This window comes from Artibeus jamaicensis, unplaced genomic scaffold, assembly GCF_021234435.1.
Source record: "Artibeus jamaicensis isolate MK-2021 breed Jamaican fruit bat unplaced genomic scaffold, CSHL_Jam_final contig_3214, whole genome shotgun sequence".
NCBI lineage: Eukaryota > Metazoa > Chordata > Mammalia > Chiroptera > Phyllostomidae > Artibeus > Artibeus jamaicensis.
The window spans coordinates 4,514,040-4,520,210 of NW_026521760.1; positions in this window are offsets into that span (position 1 = coordinate 4,514,040).

A 6,171-nucleotide genomic window follows, 5' to 3' on the forward strand; every position below is an offset into this window, starting at 1 on the left:
CACCTGCTGGGAGAGCTGAGGAACAGGAGCAGAAGGATGGAAGTGGGAGTGTTTGTGCAATATCCTGTGGTTACTGACAATGAGTTGTACCACCTGCCCGCAAACTCACTTATTTTCTCAACTATATCACTACTGTAGGGTTTTGTTTTTCTTTTTTAATTTTAAGCAACTGCAAATAAGTATCTGTGAGTCTGGCCCACTGGTGTTATCCCAAAGGTCTGTCTTGGGTCACAGTCTTGAGACTCTCAGACTTGGGACCTGCTCTTTGGTTCTTTCAAGGCAGCAAGAAGGCAACAACATACTCTTGGTGGGGAAGAGCTTGGGGGCAGGATTTCCCAGCTTTGGAACTTTAAATCCCTGCTTCTCGGGTGTTCTAAAAAGAGACATTGCAAGATGACAAGTTTTAAGAAACGTGCCAAAGGGTAGAAAAGCTTGAAAGAGAAAGCCAAACTGAAGACACAGGAAAGCCCCGTGACTGCTACGAGGTAGAGCAAGTTTTGATGAGAGGAAACAGATGTAGTCATTTCTTCAATGAAAAGCTGTGCAGACCAGAAGAAATGCAATGGGAAAACCGTGTCAGCTGAACCACACAAACATAACGGTACCATAGCCACTGAGAACCTAGTATGTATGTCTGTGCTGAGCGAACACTAAAAAAATAATATATAACACGATGAAGCCTATGCTTAAAGGCAGATATTCTTTAACACACTCGTACGTCCAGACTGCCAACTTTTCAAAGATTGAAACTTGAGCAACTATCCAAAATCCTAAAGGGGAGGCCTCTAACACTATTCTGTTGCCTGCAATCAGATGCGATGATAAGTCTTGAGTTGCTTCAGTTCTTTCTGAGCAAAGAGCTTGAACAGGTTCTCCCGGTCCCTTACATTCGATTGTGCACCAAGGAACATCCGCCTTCCCAGAGGGAATGGAATCAAGACATCGAAGAAAGAGGAGCCAGTTCACAGGTATTTCACTGCCTCGCTCACCATACTGTTTTTGCTTCCGTGCATTTTCTGCGTGTCTTCCAAATGGATAAGTCACACTAATACTATTACTCTTCACATGGTATTTTCCTTTGAATTTACTGATCTCCCCCTAAGTGCCTCCAGTAAGCAAGGTGTGTGGCACTATCAACTAAGTAGAATGTACAGTAGCCTTCTACTCAGCATGTGATGTGTGTGAGGTGTCTGCTTGGAGCGGGAATGTCTGTGTCTCCTCCCCCTTGTTCAGATTTGCAGGGAGAATGGGACATCCAGTGCCCCGGGGGGTACACTCACATCCTGCAGAGATGGGATGTATACTCTTGGCCTCATCAGAATGATGTTCAAACCAATTGAACAAATCAGTCCTGTCCCTTCAAATATATTAAAGTCAGCCCATCAAACTCCAGCAAGAAGAAAGCAACAGGGAATTATTTTCTAATTCAGCATTTTTCATGGGTGATAGCTCTATACCCACTTTCTATTTTAACTTCAGAAGAAGGAAAAATGTAAGCATTTTGCTGCCAGGTTGAATATACAAGACTGACCATGTGCAAATGAACCAAGTAGGAACTGCATTTTCCATAAATGACACTTTAAAAAACCAGGATTATCTCCATGGTGTTATTGGACAAGGCAAAGCCCTTCCTGAGCTTTTTAATAGGAAACAGTAAAGTAGGAGTCACTGAGGGGGAGAGGGAAGGAGAAATAAATTTATTTTCTAGCAAGACCGTCTTTTGACCTGGCAAAGAGCAACGCCATTAGTGAATGCGTCTCGGGCTGTCAGCGCAGCACGGACTGTGGGGAGAGCTATTGATTGGCTCGCTCTAAGTGCAAGGGAAGGATTCTGGGCCACAGTCACCACCAGAGTTCATCTTCCTCCTTGAGGAGAAGGAAAAGGAGAGTCATGACATAACTTCGGAGGGCACAAAGATGCTCAGGGTCCAGTCAAACTGGAAATCGGGGTGACACTTAGTGGCTGGGAAAGAAGTGAAAGTACCTCTGGGGTGCCGGGAGGAAGGGTGGTACAGGACAGGGGGTGCTCACAAACCAGATGACGTACAGAACACAGACTGATTACATTTGGGGCCATAAAGCCAGGATAGAGTGTTCATTTGTGTGTGACTGTTTATATTACATTTTCTATATACTGGAGAGGAGGTAACAAACAGCGTGGTGGTGAAGATCACTGACTGGGAAATTGCATCGCGGCGAGTTTAATAAGTCCAGCCACTTTCCTACCTGTGCAGCCTTCAACATGCCAAGACACATCCTCATCTTTAAAACAGGAATACTAAAAAGCCTCACACCTCAAACATCCCTTGTGAGAGTTCAGTGTGTTATTATATCTAAAGGTCTTAGCACAGTAGCTAGTACAGACCTAGTGTTCAACACACACTCCTCAAAAATGTACCTGAGATGGAGGACTCCATGTTCACTCGGGGGAACTAACGAGCCCATGAGCACTTCCTAGATACGCATTTGCATTTATGCCCCTGTGTACATTCCCGAATTTAGGGCTGGGTCAAAGTTCTATAGCCACCTGACTTCAAACATATCCAGGAGAGATGAATACTCTATCACGGCCCCTCAGAAAACGGATAAGACCACACACAAAGTTGAGTAACAGGGGCCTCCTGCTCTTCTCCTCACTGCAGCCACCCCAGAAATCTCAGCATAAACTCCTTAACATCCCTACAAAGAAAGTAACCCTGACTTGTAAGCAACCATTTGCACCAGACAAAACTTCATAGATTAAGCAAGGGTGGACTGAGGACAGGAAGAACTCTTAAAAAAGGCTGCTACCAGTGAAATCATTATTGGAGATTTCTGGTCATATATTAGACACCTCAGCGAACAGGAGAGAGAGAGACCCAGTTTTGGAAAGGGGCACTGCAATGCCTGTGTAGACTGGGTTGCAGATAAAAGGTTTGGAAACAGGGTCTCTAGTGCTCACATTAGAATCTAAACTCTTATCCAGAGGTCCCCTGCCTGTTCACAGCAGGCCATTACAGCATTCCTGGCCTATCGGACTTGCTTATAGCAGAAGATGAAGAAAGAGGAGAGTCTACCATGGTGGCTGACAGGCTCAGATTTGCTCAACGAAGCAAAATCCTTCCTCTGTGATCTTGGGATTTTTCCAGAGAGAGGAGACGAATTGTGAAAAATTGTCACTGACACGCAATGAAAACAGTAACATCGAATGAAAATTAGTGTAAAGAAAAGATTTTGAAAAAAACAATAGAAATGGGAAAGAGAAATACAAGGTGAAGGTGAAGTGTTTGGGGAACATTGTATACAGCTAATAAACACATGGAATGGAGACATAAAATAAAGCAGGCAGTGCTTGAGGTATTTACGGAGAAAAGCAGTGGCATGGAGGAGTCAGGTTATTCTCTGGTTCTCCAGAGAAACAAAGCCAACAGAAGAATATAGATAGAACACACACACATACACACACACACACACATATTACGGGCAAGAGTCAGTTGTTTATGTGAAAAAATGCAAATTGATAAGTAATACAAGAATAAGCTGTGTTTCACATACTCACAACTGTAAACTTACTTTTGCCAACCTGTGTGTGTGTTATTTTTTTTTCACACTCCATAAGCCTGAGACTGAAAAGAAGTGAGCCAAAGCCTATAACAGGACTTGTCAGAGACCACTGGTCTAGGTTCCAAAGACTGATGGTCCAAGAAGCAGGAACTATGCGAGGACAGAAGATGATGTCTGAGCTCAAGAATTCGTCCTTCCTCATTTTGGTTCTATTCAGGCCCCCAGGGGAATCGATGCCAATCTGTTCCAGAAAGACTCACCCAGAAATAGCATTTCCCAGCTATCTGGGCATCCCTTAGCCCAGTCAACTTGACACCTAAATTAACCATCGCATTCTCCTTTTATATATTTTCTTTCAAAAAAGTTATTATACATCCCTCAGGCATTGAAGGGGCAATACTTGGTTAGGAGTTTGTGATCACATGGAATCAAATTTCATCAAATCAACTCCCTCAACAAAAAGCAGGAAAGGAAAGATGGACTGGAAAGTCACAGAGGTTATCTCATAAAACCCAAGGGCGGGAGTGGAGCCAAGCCCACAAGGCTAGAAACAGAGTCTGGCAAGTTGATAGGGTCTCATCCTGCTTCTGCCGGCGCAGGCACCCTCTTCTCTCTTTGCAGGCTGATCTCTCTATCTCACAAGTACTGTTGCTGGAATGTGATCACCTCACACATCCACCTACAGCAAGTTCACATTCCTGGTGGGGCTGGGAGGATTTCTTCCGCCCAGCTCAGGCCAGATAAGGGAACTTAACACAAAATGGGCAGCGGTGTCTTCTCACTTCCCCACAGGTCTTAGTGAAGTTTCGGCTCTTTGGAGCTCTTGTGTATTAGTCATCCTCTGAGAGGCCCATCATTACCAGCCTATCTGACCCCCTCGCTTTCTACTCCCAAACCCTGCTTTATTTGTTTCTTTGCTAGCTTGCATTTCGTGATTATGTGTTTATTGTCTGTCTCCCTTCCTGGGATGCAAACTCCATAAGAACAGAGATTTACTATTTACTGTTTTGTCCACAGAGAAGACAATGTTGCCACTAGGTATCAATAGAGTATTTAAGGAAGGGAGGGAGGGAGGGATTAAAATTAAGGATGTCTAAGTAGTAGAACAAGGATTAGAAGAAATAGAGACTGGGGGAGTCAAGAATTAGCTGACAGATGTGATCATTAGAATCAGGAAGACTTCAAGCTTAGGATAAACACTATTTTCTGACGCATCTATCAATACCATCGAGATGGATGCTGTGCAAAAGGGAACCTGTTAATTTTAGAACTAGATGGATTTGTGTCCAACAGAGGGGAAGCAAAGGGATCTAATATTTGTTGATCATCTACCATGTCCTAGGCATAATGCAAGCACCTTGCAAACTCTGTGAGATCTGAGGGAAGTTGAGAGATTGAGTAATTAGACTATGATCACCAAGCAGTGAGGGTTGGAGCTTACATACAGGGTGTCCAACCTTTTGGCATCTCTGGGCCACACTGGAAGAACAGTTGTCCTGGCCACACATTAAATACATTGTGACACATAATCACAAAAAACAATCTCATAAAGTTTTAAATAAATTTATGATTTTGTGCTGGGCCACGTTCATGGCCATCCTGAGCCACATGAGACCCGCAGGCTGCAGGTCTGATGTATCTGTGAGTTAAAGTCTAGACTCACTGGGGCTGTAACATCCATGTTGCCACGTGAAATCATGCTTGAGCTCATCAAGGTTTTACTACTGCTGTGTGATTTACATTAAATTATAGTAACTCCTTAAAAGAAAATGTTAAGAAAGTCTGGATAAAGAGCCCCATTAAATACTTTCTTTTGTGAATAAGTAAATACTACAAGTTACCATTTTACTTGTTTACTAACAGGCCTTTAAAATATTTGAGAGTATTATCATAAGAAGATAAATAGCACATCTATAATCTTACCTATTAAATTTTTATATTTAAACTTTAGCTATAAAAATAAACTTCATTATCCTTCTCTGAGTCAGTGGGGTCAAAAATTAATGAATATTTAGCCTGTTTTATGTGTAAATATCTATAGAAACACACATGTATATATATGATGATAAAACCTTATGTAAGTATTAATATGACTAATCACCTCCCAAATATATGTTGAAATTTATTAATTTATTGAACCACACTCTTGTGCAATCAGAGGATAAAATTATGAACTCAATTTATAAAATAACTCATTGCAATTGAACAGGGATTTCCATGAGTAGGAAAATTAGACTGAGTGTAATGTGAAAGGAAGAGGTATTTATTTACCAACTATTTATTGAGCACCTACTAAGAACAAAATACTGTTGAATGTCAGAGGTTCATAGCAGAATAGTCATACTTCCTTACCCAGAGGAATTTATAGTCTAGCAACAAGGAATGTTATCTTTAACCCTCAAATCTCAACTTGGAAAGGAAATGTTTTTAAATAGTTTAATATGGTTTTTATGTATCAAGCATTATTCATTTTTTTAATGTCTATCCACAATTTCCATAAGGTTAAGTACCTTCTCTCTCATGGTTCTGTGGATGGGCAGTGCTCAGCTGGAAGGTTCTTCCTTGCGATCTCTCATGCAGTGGTGGTTGGAGGTCACCTGGGAATGCAGTGATCTGAAGGTTTTATTGG